General features: G+C 39.3%; 1 protein-coding gene across 2 annotated transcripts in view; it reads left to right on the top strand.

The window, feature by feature from the left end:
- PRKCE (protein kinase C epsilon) overlaps window positions 1–17,081 on the top strand; it is a 299,087-nt gene that overhangs the window by 85,541 nt on the left and 196,465 nt on the right. The window lies entirely within an intron of this gene.

Below are 17,081 nucleotides of genomic sequence, written 5' to 3' on the forward strand. Positions count from 1 at the left end.
CTCCAAAAGCTTCTTACGGTTCTGCCCTCAAATAGTGTCTCAAAGCTCTTGGAAGGACCTGCTGCCTGCAGAGGGAATGTTTCAGTAGCTTTCAGTTTGTCTTCATTGATGGTGGTTCACAGCCTTCTAAATTTGGTGTGGAGGGCAAAGCTGCCGCAAGTTAGCAGTGTTTCAATGCATGTTCCTTCACTACAGCTCTTCCGCTGCCATTAAACTCGATTCTTTGTAGAAATTTTTGCAGTGTGAACTCAGTAATTATCCTGATTTATGTACGGAGTAAGGGGAGGTAAAAGGAAGATAAGTAGTTGAGAGTAAAACTTACAGTTTGCTTTGATGTGTGCTCTGCTTGCTTAGCCATATGAGAAGGAAGCCATTTTTTAATATACACTGTATTACCATTTTTAATGACTTTATAAACAAAATACTACTAAATATTGACATGGCGCAGAAATAACAGTTATTTACAGCCCTCAGACAGCTTGATATTCAGTAATTTTACAGAAAATGACAAATGCGTAATAATAATTAAATGCAAGTAATATATTTTATCCTTTAGCTACTGAAATCTATTAATGTAAAAATGCCTTTTCAAAATACCACTTAAATTCATAGAAAAAATACAATAAAATAGGAATTCGAGGTATTTGAAGTAGTTGTTGCTCTAATATGCTAATTGGACTGTGGCTCCCCAAATGAGCTGCTGTTTCTTGAACACTCAGAATTAACTACAATTTCCAGCACGTAACAGATATCTCTTTATGTTTTAAAAATGTGCCTTTGTGGTTATAAATGGTTCGTGGTTATAAAATCAAAGCCATGTGTTACGAAAATAATTCTGAATGAAATACTGATTCATCAATTGTTAGTTAATTTTGTACCTGAAAAAAGTCCTTGAGAAGCATTGGTTGTGCAGATAAAATGTCGGGTCTCAAAATGATGCGAACGTGGCTTTTGTGTGTGTGGTCTTTTATTCCAGTACTGCTTTCTCGTGCCAAAATGTCTGTTAGAGCTTGTGAGATCTGTGCAACGGGCCTATGCAGTAGGAGAGCTAATATCTCGCCATTGTTTTTAATGTTAGTGTGTGTTTGCTGCTGCTTGTATTTCTCACGTGTATTTTTTATAACTGAAGTTGAAGGGAGGGTGGAAACCTCATCTCATTTAAATGATAATAAAATAAATTCAAGTAAACTAGTCAGGTCTTAAGCTCGTACTTTGCTGAGTCAGAGAGATCCAGTTCCTTCCTTTGATATTGTTCAAGGGCTGAGAGCAGAGAAGTAAAAAGTCCCCTTACCTGGTGGTAAATCTATGGTAGCAATCAGAAAAGCTGTCATTATCTGCATTAAATAAAAGGCTTCAATTTGTAGAGGAGTGAAGGGTGCAGGGGGTGAGGAGGTTCAGGAGAGCCCAGTGTGGCTGCCAGGTTGTACCTTCTATTCGTCAGGGTGTACCTATTTTATAGATGTTACTTGGATGCCTGTAAGACCCCGTCTGTCCCGGGGTAACAGCCTTCCTCATTGCTGTATTATGTGGAGAGTGTTCAGCTTTGTCATGAAGTGGACAAAACTTACAGAATCACAGAATGGTTTGGGTTGGAAGGGACCTTAAAGATCACCTAGTTCCAACCCCCCTGCCCTGGGCAGGGACACCTCCCACTAGACCAGGCTGCTCAAAGCCCCATCCAGCCTGGCCTTGGACACTGAGAGATGAACTTCATTAAAGTACTTCTAAAATAATTGGTAATGTTTCAGTTTAATGGTGTTAAAACCAGTTGTTTTTCTTTTAAAATGATCCAAGATGAAAACAGAACATATTGCAGGCCAGTGTTCAGACTTTATTAGGTTGGGGGGTAGAGGGTAGGTTAACCAATGATATTAAAGAAATTTTAACAGTAAAACAGCAATTACATGCTTTTTTCAGCATTTCCTCGGGTATATGGAAGATGCTGATAAATTTCATTACTTCAGTTCTGAACACACAATTCCAAAGTTGCATGATATCTTTTTTTTTTTTTTTTGAGGACAATATAAGAAAAATGACTAAATTACCCAGAATTAGTCACATCTCCGTGGCTTCATACAACTACTATTTGAGACAGGTCCCGAGAATGCTAATGTTTTTATCCTTTTACCTTTACTGGATCTCACTGCATCTTTATCTTCAATAGTTAGCAACTTTAGTAGCATGCACACATGTATGTATATATGTTGAATTTTTAGAGCGGGAACCTTTTTCCTTGATGGGGGGTGTGTGTGTGTAGAGATTTTGTAATGGGATAAATTGAAAGCGCTTTTTAAAGGCAGCTGCTTTGTGGAGGATGAAATGTCAAACAATCCAAAAGAGAAACTGTGTAGACTCCTGGGAAAAGCTAAAAAGCAACATATTTGAGTGAGCCACAAGCAGCAGATTGGATACGGTCAGAGAATCAGAAATGGAAACAGTCCAAAACTCTCACTCTGCAATATTACACAGGCATCATGGAGATCTATAGGATTCCCCAGAGAGTCTTACTTAAAGGGGGGTTGCCTGGATGGTTAACAAGGTCATTCTTGTGCATGAATCATTTTCTTCTTTATTACTAATAAGGAAAAAACACTGCGTTTACCAAAAAAAAAAAAAAAAATCACAAACAAACAAAACCACCCCAAACCCACACGCTCAAAAACTTTCTTCCCCAATACAAAGGTAACTCTCCTTCCACTTCTGTCCTTGAAGCCTCTGGAGTAAAGGGGCTATTGCTGTTCCTCTGGTAAGGCACACCATTGGGAACTGTTTCTACAATTCTAGTGAAAAATTTAAATATATAGTTCCCATTTCAGATCACCTTTTAAGATAAGTTTTTTTCATGTAAGACTGGAGAGAGAGTTTTAAAACAAACTTTGATAGGACGAAGTTTTGATTATAGAGCTGTCTCCAAGTCAGAGATTTCTGCAAGCCGTGTGGGATAGCGCTTGTGGAAATTGTAGGCCAACCAGAGATGGAGGAATGAGGAAGAAGGGAAGAAGGGTATCCAAAACTTAGATCTAGCTATCCCGCCTGCCTCCACGCTCCTTACAGATGGCAGATTTTTCATGACACTTCCCCCAGGTGTGAAATTATTCCTCCTTCTTCCGTAGGCTGCACATGGGAGGATTATGGCTGGTCAGCATTTTAAAAACTGTCGGAAATTGAGACAAAAAGTTTACTGAAGGCCAGACAGACTTGCTGCAAGACACATCTCTGCCTTCTCTGGGTGGAATTAGAATCACAAGGGCTCATGCTGTAAATCCCAAATGGAGATTTTTTTTTCTGTAAATCAAGTGGTGATGTTCCTTGCTTTTGGGAAGTGATAGGTGTACCAGAGCAGAAGTATGTGCAGGTTTATCAATAGGCTACCATAATGACTGACTACTAGTCAATTTAGTAGTTCAAATAAAACTATTAATGGAGCAGCATGCCTCGAACTCACAAACTCCAATGTAAATAGTGTGAAAGAGATCAAGGTCTAACTGCATGAATGTGTTGCGGAGTGCCTGAACTCTTTAGAATTTGAACTCTAAACTAGACTAGTTATAGGAGGTGAAATAAGCACATGGAGGGTGAATTAAGTTTATTGCCCAGGGTAACGCAGCAGGTCAATAGCAGAGCTCACAGTAGGATTTCTGAAAGCATTCAAATTTTGGAGAAAATTCTTTATAGGGAGAAACTCTGAGCTCACTGGTTTGCTTTAAATAAAAGGAACAATGGGAGGTTACTTAATTTGGGTATGTAAAGTACCATTTAAAAAATAGAGTACCATTTAAAATATAAAGGGCTTTTTAATCTGAGAAGGGTAAAACAAGAACTGAGGGCTAGCCAGATAGATTAAAATGAGCAACAAAGCACGTATTTCTTTTCACATTAAAAGCCATGAACTAATGAAACTGGATAGCAAGGAATGTAGCAGATCCTTCATCCCTAGCAGTTTTCAGAAAAGACTGAAAGCATTTTGTGGAAGACAGGCGTTAGCTTTGCTCTACTTACTTGGCTCGATAGAAGAGTAAGTAGGCAGCATGCTGTGCCCTCCATTACCAGAACTGGATGGTTCTTATACGTTCAGAACTGAATTTTAAGATCTAAATGAACAAAAACTCTTCATTTATCCTGAGTCCAATTCCAGGAGCCCTGACTATCTGGCTGTATAAAATCTAACCTAAGCTCTTACAAAGAAATTACCTAAACCTGAATACTCTTGTATTAAAAAAAAATTAAAAAAATAAATTTTCAATTATCATCAGGTTTTTCAAAGAACAAAATCCGAATGCACTTGTAAATGACTCTGCACTTTCTGTTTCATCGTGGGTAAAAGAGGACCAATCAAGTCACTACAATACAAGGCAGGCTAAGTGCCGGGGGGAATTTTTGTTGAATTTTCTTTTTTTCCCCTTAAATCCAGGAAATACCGGAAAGCTTGCATGGATGTCTAAAAGAATAAGGTTTTAAAAAGGTTTACCTAACATCTTTCATGTCAAACTCATATCTAACGTGAGAACTCCACAGGGGATTCTGTTTAAAACACTGCAGTAAATGAAAATAAATGCGAAAGAAATATGTCAGTCAGTGCAGCGTGCACTAGAATGTGTTTGTTTGTAGGGAGTTTTGAGGATGTATCTATTCCTGGTGTGCCACTTCGGGCTGGTGGACTCTGCCGTCTAACTTTTCAGGAACAATAGTAATAATAGTGGCTATTTTTGCCATTTCCTTTTCTGTAATTGCTGTATTCAAGATGTTATGTTCTGGTCTATCCGTTTCATGGACTATAGGTTGCCTGGCAGCATGTGTCAAGCTACTAAATTTTATTTTGCTTGGTTTTCCTTTTCGCATTTAAACATGCATAGCGTGGACTAAGCAGTTTTCTGTTTTGTTTTCCTTTTAGCAAAGTCTTTTGTAGGAGTCTTGGAGTTGCTCTGGGTTTGTTATGGCTAAAGCTGCAGAGGAAGTCCAAGTGAATCACAGATAATTGTAGTCCTCAGGATAGCCATTTTGTTAAAAGAATTAGCTTCATTAATCTTTCTAATCTGATAATTAAACAGAGGATAAAACATCATCAGAGCAAGACAAAAACTATGTTTAAAAAAAACCCTACGCTATTAAATGGTATCTAAAGATCTTATTGTAGTACTTTCTAAGGGAAAAAAAATAGAACCAAAGAGAGACTGTTCCAATGATGTTTTCTTCTGGAAATAAAAATGTTGGTTTCTCTGGCAATTTTTTAGAAAGGCACATAAGATGACATTGGGGGCTACATTTCCTGTCAAATTTTTGAGGTATTTTTTGCCAATTCTGGATATTTGTTCAAGAAACTAAGAAAAAAAAGTTAAATGTTTTGGTGCTATTTTTAAATTAATGTTTTTCAGGGATTGAACAATTGAACATATCTAATATGAATAATTTTATGTGATTGAAACTGCCACATTTAGTGGCAAAATGATTACCTAATATAAGAATTCCAAAATGACCTTTTTCCTTTAGGAGACAATGACGATATTGCTATTTAGATATCGGACCTGAGGCTTGGAAGGTGCTTCCAGTTCCCAGTCTGTTACAGACATCCTTACTTAAAACCCCAGTGTGGAAAGGGGGATGGACAGGGAAGTCAAGGGGCTCAGATGCGGATGCGGCATCGTTCTGCGTGTGTGCTCAGTATGGAAAAGGACTAACGTTTACGCATGGCAATTACTTTCTGCAAATACTGCTTGCAGTTGTGGGTGTCACATAGTGTGAAGGCAGAATGAAGCCTTTCATTCTTAAATAAACAAATGTTTAAAAAGATTTTTTTTTTTAAAAAAAGAGCAAAGACACTGTTGCAAGTAACTTGTATTTTATTTTCTTGATTCTGTTTTCTTCTTTCTTCCTTCAAATTTCTTTAAAACTTAACTTTTAGTATAACTTGAACAAAGTCGCTGAACTGATGCGATTCTTGGCAGGCTGCAAGTAGGAGTGCTATTTCCAGGAAGGATACTTTTGTTTAAATACTTGATGCCAATTCTGTTTTACAATACGAATGTGTGATTTGTATATCATGCAATGCTTGTTTATTGTAATGTCAGTGTTTTTTGTAAAGCAGCTCAGGTTACAGATATATATGTGAAAGGACATAGACAATATTTGTGTAGAACATATTTTTCCTTCCATCTTCATAACCCAGGAGAATGTTTATTTGTAATTCTTGAAGCTTGTGTATTCATGCTTTCATCTTGGAGCTTGCTGAAGATTTATTTGTTCATTTGAACTAGGAAATAAAGATTTTTGTCTTATTTTTGCAATCTCCTCCCCTTTCTATAACCAACTTTAGATACTTCTATAAGGTGACTATTCCTTTTTTGCTTGTATTTCCAGTTTCTTTCCTCAAAAATGGAGGAGTATCTGTGGTGAACCTGAACAGAAAAGAAGGAGGCACATTTTTAAAAACGGGATTAAAGTTATTAAAAGTGATCAATTACAAGGATATTTCAGCAGAGACATCTTATTTAAAAAAATTACAAGCTTGCAATTTCTGGCAATAATCAAGCCTCTTAAATTATCATGGTTTTGGCATCTTGATTTAAAAACTGCTTTGAACTCCATTACTTTTAAAAAGCTTAGCCCTTATGTTAGGGAAAGAAACCCCCTGTCTTTTGACATAGCAGGACAGCTGGAATAGTAATGAGAAGCATTCTAAGATTTAAGAATGAGGTTAAAAGAAGTAGAGTATGGCTCTGTTTCCAAAATAAAATCTAGCATTTTTAGAGTAATTTTAGCATAGCTTTGTTCTTGAAATATTATTTTACTTCCTTTTGTTTCCTTGTGACAACTTCATGCCGCTTCTGAGCTGTATATGTAATTTTTGTCTCTGTATGTTTCCATGATTGTCTTTCTTCCCTAGGTCCTTTTGTTCTTCTCATTCACTTGTGGTTTTTAGTTGAAGGTATTTCTGTCCCTGTGTTATATTATTTAATCAGCTTTCTTAAGTTCTGGCTACCTGCAGTAGTGTTGTTTCTTGCCTGCTGGTAGTCCATAGAGCTTTTTCTCTTTGGCACTGCCTCAGAGCAGCTTGGCATCTGGGTAGTTCGAGTTCAGCCCTGGGATGTTCTTCTGTGGCCTTGGGTGCCAAGGTGAGACTTGAAACAAAAACTCAAGTCAGTCACTGTAGATGGTGACTTGGTGTTCAGCAGTGCTAGCAGGTTGATTATTAGCCAAAATTTCACAAAGGGTACCCTAAGGTAAACTGCCAAGTGAAACAGGGATTTTGCCATGTTAGAGGACCAGTTTTGCACAGAAAGAGGACCAACTTGGATGCTGAAGAATTTTCAGGTATGTCTCGATAGCTTCTAGACATGTCTCCTAAGATATTGTTCCTTTTCTAGAAATGTGGGAAAAAGAGGTTAGTAATTCATAGCCAGTTGCTTAGATCAAAGACACTTATTAGGCACACCTCCAGGGCTATCTTAATTCCGTATTCTGTAGTTTCAGCCACTTTAGTTGGGGGGTGCAGGAGGAGGGAATCTCTAAATCAAATTGGCAAAATAGAAGAGTAAGAATTTACCAACTGGAGTTTTTCTTCCCTCTGCTGATGAGCTCTGGCTTGCAGCTGATGTTGGTGTCAAACATCAACAAACTACTTATAAGTTCCAGCAAGTGTCATCGAAGTACAGTTTGTCCATTTGCAGCATATTGAACCAAGCTGTTTCCCTCCTAATGGAGGATTAATTTATATCATGGATACAAATGGAGAAAACATTTAATGTGGCTGCCTTTCAGATAAGAAAAGCCTTTCGCCTTTCTTCCCAGGGAGCTGAACTGAACTCAAGCTCATAAACGGTAGTTGTTGTTTTAATTTTTTTTTTTAATTGGAACAAAACCTAGGCTAGATTAGAGTTTTGTTGGTAACTGGAACAAAGCCAGCACAGCTTTACTTACAACTGAACCAAAGTGGATTCTGTTCCCTGCTGCTTTCTTCTAAGTGGCTTATTGATGATTGTAGTAGGCCCTCTTTTGAAAGATACTGAAAGGTGTTGCACAGTAGTGTTTGAAAGACTGAAAATGTGAACCTCTTGCAGGAGGGGCCTGAGGTCAATGCTGAAGTCTCTGCCCGTTCTGCGTGAGGTGTATTTATTTTCTAATAGTTGCTCTGGGAAGATCTTCCCTCTGAGGAAGTTGAGAGCTTTACTCAAACGAGGGTGTCATCGATGTTTCTAACTTTTGTTTTAAAATACAGCTCATTAATAGACAAGTTCCAGAATCTTTCTTTTTTACAGAGGACTAGAATAGGATTAACAGATGAGAAACTGAAGGGCAACTTCACATCATCTAAATATCACCATTTGCTAGCACTTATTTACATCCTGCCTTTGGAGATTATTTTACCTCATTTAGGAAGGATTTGACTTTATGCCGCCTCAGTCTTAGATCTTCCAGCTGTTAATCTCCCTGATTTTTGAGGTCTAAAAATCAGCACAGCTATTTCCATTATTCTTGGTACGGTGATGCTGTGTGGGTATTTCCTACTGTACGCTGTCTTGAGTTTCCCAGAGTATACCTGGCAGGAGAAGAATGCAAGAAAGGAGCATTTTGACCATAAAGAGAAGAAAAATACCATATGCTTTACAGAAAACAGTGTTGCTTTGATATCTTAATCTGTAAGACTTCACACAGTAAATCTTACTTAAGGGAAACAAGGAAATATGGAAATTATTTAAGGAAATAAGGAAAAATGTATGCAGAGCACCAAGACTCTTGTATATGGCCAGGAAAAGTACCAGTCAATGCTAAGGTCCTCTACTTATCCATGTACTTACTTTTATGCAGATACCTATTTCATGATGATTGTCCAAAGTGTTGCAAAGGTGTCTGCTCAGGAAATATTATTGCAATTTAGGAGAGACTCCAAACATCTCTGTGGTTAAATTGTAACATTTGGATGATTTCTGAGACTGAACAAACATGCCAACTATGAGTTTGGCTTATGCGTATCAGCAAGTGGTCATCTGAAATTGTACTGCAGTAAAATAATTTTACAGCATTGATCAGTTTTTAACACGTATGAACTGGCTGACCCTGATGTAGTTGCAGTCCTGATTCTCTGTTCAAGGTGTAGGTGTGTAGGTAACCCCCTCCCTTCTGGCTGCAGTTCTGTAGCACGACATCAAAAAACGTCCATAAGCCAAGACACTAAATGTGTTTTAAATATTTTGTTGCAGCTAATTTTTTCCCTATGGTTTGGAGAGTGCCACTGGTCTAGTGCATTAAAGAATAGATTTTGAAAAGCTTTGCGATGAAATTACAGGTCCAATCTTACCACATGATGCAATTCCTTTATTCTTAAATCAAATAACCATCTGCTTGGGAAAGTGATTGTGCTCTGAAGAGTTTCTTTTCTTTCTTGAAATACATTTAGCAGATGTTTCAAGTGAATAGCCTTATGCAGACTTCTGTTTTGTAGGTGGTTTTACTGTCCTTTCACTCAAAAAGTCATTGAGTGTTGTGCAGCCAAACCCAGCTCTTATGCATTGTACTTCATGTTATCTCTGGGCTTGTATAGGTTCTTTGTACTTTATCTTCATTACTATTACTAAAATAATGCAACCTCCATTTCTAGTGTGGGTATACTTATAGTACAGTGAAAATGTACTGTGTAACTTTGGCTTTTTCCCCTGCCTTCAGAAGATTTAGTAGTAGAAGACATCTACGTCATCAGAATAATAGTACTGGGTTAAATAAATCAACAAAACAGCGCAAATACATGTCTGAGACACTCATAGTGATACAAGTCTCCGTTGACCTGCTCAAGTGCAGAATGCCCTGACTGGTTAGTCCAGGCAGCCTTCTCTCAAGGTTATTGATTTCTTTTTCCGCTAATGAAGAAATTTCCCTCTCACAGATTTATTTCCCTCTCTCATGAATTCTGATTGTAGGTATTTAGAAACCATAACCAGTTTGGGCATATAACTGTTAAACATCTTAGTGATAGTTAATACCATACATACTCTCACCACCTGAAGCTTTCAAGAAAGTGAAGATAATCTCTTCTTGCCTTCAGATCAGGGAGTCAGAAGCTCGGTTTCATGCTCTGACCCTTCTGTGGTCATGCTGCTTGATGCCTTGGCAGCCATTTGTACTGCTCTGCATGTAAATATAGCCATCTGTCCAAGTTCACATTTTGGACTCTACCAGAAAATGAACCATGAACACCCGAGTCCCAGTACAGTGGTCCATAAAAATGATTCTTCCTTGTAAAGCACAAAACGAGTGCGTGACTTCTGAGTGTGCAGATGTGCATGCTTGTGCACAAACACACGTGCATTTGTGTGTCACCATGCATTCAAAAATGTTCCTCCATTGGTGCCTGGGATGCCTTAGCTACACCAGAGATCGTGGACTATCAAAGTCGTATCATGTGTCATTCAGGACACTGCAGTTGAATATCGGTATATACTGTATTAAGTAATGGAAGGATTCTTGTTTTAGAATTGACTTCTGAATACTGTGGTTAGTTCAGCTGAACCTTGTTTTTCCCTGCTGCTTCTGTTCTGTATTATGTCTGTGCATGTGTCTGGCACTGGAAAGTGTTTGATCTTTTCTGTAGGTCATGCAAGATGTTTGATGTCTTTTTGTTGACTTTTGAGTATGAGTAAATAAATGATAGAATCCCCCGTGGCCAAAATTTCTTAACTTTTATGTATATCATTGTGGTCAATTACAATGCGGCAAGCTGTGTTACGTTTCCCTGTAATTATAGTAATCAAATATGTAACATTCATAATGAAAGGCAGATTTGTGAACTTTGTGGCAGTGCACTGGCTCTGAAAGGGACCTGCCTTCTTTGGCCAGAAGAGCAAGAGGCTGGGGAGGAATCATGGAGGCAAACAGATTCTAGGGAAGTTTTCTCAACATGTTTTCTGGGTAATTTCTTTAAAAGTCAAGTTTACCTTCTGTAATTAACGGTGTGACACGTGAAATCTGTTAATTTTCAGATAATGTTGTTAAATAAAACTTTCTCAGCTATTTTGCTGACTGTGTGGAGCCAATTGGAAAGTTATCCATTTTAGGTGAGCTTGCTACTTGCCTAGGGATTCAGGTGTAAATGCTGGGGGAAGTTTGCAAATTTAATCTTACCTCTAGTTTTTGTTTTGGTCAAGTGTTTGCTTCTATTCCAATAATGATGGTGGTTTTGAAAGTTTTTAAAATACTTGGGCTGCAGTCAATTTGACTATATTGAAAAGTGTCACTATTAATGTTTTATTTTCTATTTAATAAGTTAAAATGAGTACTCTATTAGCTATTTGAATTGAAGCAGAAAAATCTTTTGGTTAAAGAACAAAAGACCAGCACAGACTCTGTCTCCAGTCATTCTCTATTAGATTACAAGTGTTCTGATTTTCTTATGCATTTTCATGGAAATAATATTTTATCAAAATTGGAGAAGTAAATGCCACTCAAAACAGCAGACGTAACTTTGCAGGTATCAGTTCTTCAAACACAAAATCCCTTCCCTCCTCCTCTCAGAAAGGTTGTGTGTTCAGAGAAACTCTGTTATGCTGTGCTCCATAAGGGTTAACACATACTGACTTCTGAAGTCCTACATGACTCAAATAACCATCTGCAGTGACAGATCATGTGCTTGGAGGTTTATGCTTTAAGCTATCCAAATATCAGATAATCCTAGAACATCACAACAAGAGGTGCAAAGCAGGTTTTATGTTTTATTTCTTTCTGTTTCTGCTGCTTATACAGCCCGTTTAGGTTTATACCGTTGCCAAAATCCTAAACAGCTTCGTGGTCGAAGGGGTTTTGCTGTATTTCACATACTGTCTCGCTAAGGAATATCAGAGTAAAACTTATTCAACCTTTTTGTGGTTAGGAAGTTCAGTTATGGAAAATGCATTTGTCTAGTCATTGCTTATTTCAAATCTGAGATTTATGTCAATGACTATCCTTAAATTTCTCTCAAGAGGCAAGCTGGCATTTAAATGAGTACGGTGCGCCTAATCTTAGGTGACATTCTTGTGTTGCAACAGAGGTGGCTGATGGACTCTGCTATCATCAAATGAAAACCTATGGTAATGGGGCACTGAGCCACTGAAGATAGTGGTTTATCACTTGCTTACAACAGATCTCAGTTTGCTCTGTAGGGCATGCAAAATCTCTGTGCTGGTGCTATCAGCTAGAATGAAAAAAGCACCCCCAAATGTTGATGGAGTGATTCAGGCTGTACAGTGGTCAACAATGTAAAATCTTCATATTCAAATATGAACCATCAATGCAACCCAAATAATTGCACGGCATATTCTAATCTTCCTCTATAAGATTAGACAGAGTGTGTAGTTTCCTTAGTTTCGCAGTCCAAGAGAATTCTGTCCACGTTTTATATTTTTGAGGTTGGGAATTACGTCTTGCACCTGAGAGGAAGAAAATGGTGAGCTTCTAGATAAGTTTAGGGCTCAGTATTTCAGAAGAACGCTTAGGAGTTAAAAGCTTGCAGAAAGCAAACCTTGAGGAAAAGCTGAGCTATTTTCACAGTCTTCTGCATAGTTTGATTAAATTTTGCATTACCCCAGAATTGCCGAAGAATTGTCATGCTTTGGAAATGCTGCAGAGAAATATTTAAGGAATTTTTTGTTTTATATTGTTTTTACTGACGACTCTTAACTGAATGGAAAGGAAAGGAAATTGCCTCCTAGATACGTACCCATTAAAGTTGTTTTTTGTTTTTTTGTTTTTTTTTTTTAAAAACAAAGTACTTGTATGTCTCTGATATTGCAGGAAGACAGGATGTGTATAGCTTGACAAAGTGAAGCTTAACTGAGGAACAGGAGAAATGGTCCAGTGGGCAGCCTGGGCCTCCAGAGACCAGAGTTCAGTTCTTGTTTAACCGTGCTTCTTATATGACTTTCTGGCAAGTCATTTAGTCTAGCTTGGGCCTTTGGGAGTATCTCATTTTACAGGTGGGGAACTGTCTCAGAAGGGCGTTGAAAATAAAATCCATTAATGACTGTGAAACTATATAAATGCCTTCAATATGCTGAAACTTGGCCATGGTTTTAACACGGGGTTTTTTCCTCTGAAAGTATGTCTGGTTATATGGATGGTTGCCTTTTGTTCCCTGAAACGGGCGACTAATATGCCTTATTCATGCCTGGAGTTTTTCAAGATCTGTGCTGCTTTCCAGCAATCATCGTACTTGTCTCAATATGCTGCCACATAAGGATTATTTTAGCAATATAGAAGTTGTTTAAGGTGCCTTTACAATTAGTCTTACTTGCACCTACTAAAACTCTGTATTTTAACAAAAGTCACAGCAATAGCATGTGCCAGTAACAGGATAAAATGCATTTTGCTGAATGATCAGTGTTACATCTCTTGCTGCATGTGAAGAATGTGGCATGTATGTGTGCGAGGCATATATTTTGCAATGTGTCTTGCTTACAGCAAAGCTGCTCTTCTCTCAGCTCTTCTGCACCATCCCTGGTTTGCATCTTGCCTTGTTCCTTGTTGCCCTTTTGAACAGTCGTGTCTTTTTAGATATCTTCTCATAGTGTCTTTCTGCATGTATAAATGCTTGGCTGCATTCGGAGAGAAGTATTTTTAGTCAAAGAGGAGGGTCAGAATCGGAACTGCTGTGATCAGACTATTTCCGTTGTATTCAAGGATGTCTGTTATATTCAGCAGAATTTGGCCAGTCATTCTGTTTCTGGTAACACATGTCTGAGGGCATTTCACATGTGATAACTTCCAGGGCATTTGGTGAAAAATTCATGGAAACTTTAGGTTGTGCTGTATGCTTCTTTTGTTGCTTATTTATAAAATGACATTGCCTAGTTTCCACCTTCTTCTAGGTGTAGTTTAATGTGCAGATTGAAAGAAAAGGCATGTAGTTTACATTCTATAATCTGACTGTTTTGGGGGTATTTATACCATTATATTTCTAGGCATTAAATTAGAAATGTCTTATGCAAAATTAGAATTGAGTCAGTCCTTTTTGTTCCATACTTGCTTTGATACATGGAAGACCTGAGATCAAAAGAGGGATTCCTATCAGTTTAGGGGATTCTGCTTTTTGGGGGGGTGTTCTTTTTATATGTAAGGTCAGCTGAGGCAGCTGACCTGCCGCCTTCTGGCAAAAATACTCATTCATGTCACTGATGGGACTGTCAGCGTAGTACTTGCTGAAATGAAATGTGGGTATTCTATAAATCTAAAAATAAGACTATGTCCATTTCATTCTCATTGGTATTAGAACATTCTATGACTGAAACATACTTTCTTTGTAAAAGAGACTCCCTTTTATAAATACTTCATTCTGCTTAGAGCATCAGCAAATATTCTGAATCAAAATCAGTGAGCGTCATTTCTAATAAATTGTATTTGAAAACAGCCCACTTGATGGGTAATGGAAACTTAGGTTGAGTGCTCCAGTCTTTTTCCTGAGTTGCTTCCAATACTGTTTGTACTTAAATGGACAGAACAGAGATTTTGTGACAGTGGTTGGTGACCACCGGATGCCTGACTCTTCTGCAGGGATGGTGTTGGGGTTTTGTATCTCTGTGTCCACGGTGGGATTTGAACTGCATAAAGTATTTTACTGAAAGTTTAACCAAATGGAATATGGTGCTGATACAAGCAGAGCATTAGACATGCCTGTCTTCAGCACTCAACAGATGGCTGTATTATAGCAGTTTTTCAAAAGCCTCCCTCAGCATAGACATCAAAGTCTATTCATGCACCTGTGCCTCTGATCTTCTAATATTTTTTTAATTTAAAAACTGCAAAGGGAGAGGAGCAATATTTCAAGACCGGTATCTTTATTTAAAAACAAAACAAAACAAAAAAAAAACCAAACCAAAAAAAAACCCCAAAAAATCCCCCACAAAACTCATGCTGCCAGTTCAGAAATTGTTGAAAATGTCTTTACTTAATATTCAACACTTTATTTATGGAAAAACACTCAACCACGCTTTCATTTTCCTCTCCTCTGAGTAACCCCTGGCCTTGCTAACACCTATTTCCTGCCTCGTCTATTTACAATACAGCTGCTGAGATCATTTTCTTGATCTGTTGCTCCGATGACATCAGCTGGACCTGTGAACTCGTCTACTGGCTTGCTCTTGAATGGCACAGAAGCGTTTTTGTGAGAAGCCGGTTCGTGGGGGGAGGAGCTTGTGTCACCCTGATGCATTCAGCAGCTGTGGCCCAAAAGAGGGAAACAGCAGAGGTGCCCCTCTTGTAAAGGTCCTCTCAGGTGATGAGAGAAGCCTGGAGACAGAAGAGGTGGCCCCATGGAGCTGTCCGCTGAATGCAGACAGGCAAAGCCTGGCATAGCCCAGACCTTTTGGTGTCTCCTTCCTTTCCTCAATTAGTTGCTAATTTGCAAAGACCAACAGATTGGTCTCCCAAGTTATTAGTGTGAAATGGTGATCTCCTGATTTTCATCTTCATGGCCTAGTAACATCCCCTGTTTGCTGACAACGGCGAAGCAAGGTCCACCTTCCCGTGTTGGGGCAGAGCAGCCTGGCACGGAGGAGGGCCATGGTGGGGTGGGAGGGGAGGTGGCCTGTTTCCGGCCACAAGCCCCGTGTGTGGTTGCCTCAGCTTAGCAGAGGTGTCGGGAAAGTTCTGGGGTTGCTGCCCTTGGAGAGCTGGGCTTGGCTGGACTCTGGGGATGAGGCAGGCTCCCTTCTCACCCCGTGTCTGGTCAGTCTGGCACCAGGAAGGGCCCATAGTCCTGCTGCTTTTTGGGGCACATCTCCTTTTTTCCATTTTCTCGCCTGCCCCCATGTAGCCTCGTTTGGTACACAGTAGGCCTGATTGCATAAGTCCTCTGTGGGTGTCATGGCCCAGGGGGCACCAACAGGCCCCACTGTCCCTGACTGGCCCCCGGAGCTCCCTGACCTTGCCCACAGCCCAGGACCCCATGTCAGCCCCTGAGGCTGTCAGACCCTGCCCCACCAAGGTCGCAGCAGGGACAGTCTCCAGCTCCCCATGTCCCTGCCTGCTGAGCCAGGCCCACACGCAGGCCCACAGCCTGGCCCTGGCCTGCCCCCATCCCCAGGGAGGTGCCCAAGGCTGTGGCTGCCCCGGTGCCTCCCCGGCTGCCCGCTCCTGGCTGGGGTGGTGGGACACAGGACAGGCCTCGGCAGACAAGGCCGCTTGAGGCACCCTGGCAATGGGCATGCAATTTTATCTGTGTGCTTTATGTACTAAAATAGAATGAAGATATAGTATTAATGTACACCACATCATTCAGTCTCTGAAATGGTGTGACAAGTAAGAGCTATTGATTACATAGTGTTCTAGTTACAGTTTGATTTTTGAGAGCTATGTGGCTGCAAAAATTGTCTGTAATGTGTGGGGCGCCATTAAGATACTCAAATTCAGTAGTATTTACAGTTACTGATTAAATGTGTGGTAAAATACAGGATGATTTGTTCATTGCAGTGCCTAAACATACAGGAGCTTGATACTGAGCACCTGTATTTTATGCTGAGTAAATGTGATCTCCACAAGAGTAAAGACTCCTTAAAATCTACCAGAATGGTGCAGAAATAAACAAATTCTGTATTTCAGAAAAAGAGGATAAAGCATGTATTTCTTTCTCCCAGTGGGGATACAAAGGGCATATTATAAACACGTGTTAACCGTCCGTACAAGCTGTGTGTGTTCATTTCCCCCATTCTGTGACCAGAGCTGATCTGTCTCACTGGGATCTCAATAGGTCATAGTGTTGTTTTTCACATTTGCATAGCTGGACTCAGTATAAATTAAAGAAAGTTACTCGATACTACCACTTTTTAACTTTCTTTCTGGTCTCCTTGGAAATAGCGCTACAAATGTATGGCAAAACAGTGCTTTAAGTATTTGGTTTGTAAAATTCACTGGGTTCAAGCTTTCCAAGTGCTTAGGGCACATGGATCTTTTTTACTTCAGTGAAGGTGCAAGGTCCTCAACATCTCTTTGCAAAAGGAGGCTCGGTTGGTAGTGAACTGTAGACCTGCTAATGTGTCCTGCCTACACTTTGGCTTCATAAGTTTTGGAAACTTTTTGTTTCCTGTATGTGCAGTTGCTTGCTTTGGGAGCCATTTTAAGTTTTC

The sequence above is a fragment of the Rissa tridactyla genome, chromosome 3 (assembly GCF_028500815.1).
Source record: "Rissa tridactyla isolate bRisTri1 chromosome 3, bRisTri1.patW.cur.20221130, whole genome shotgun sequence".
Taxonomy (NCBI): Eukaryota; Metazoa; Chordata; class Aves; order Charadriiformes; family Laridae; genus Rissa; species Rissa tridactyla.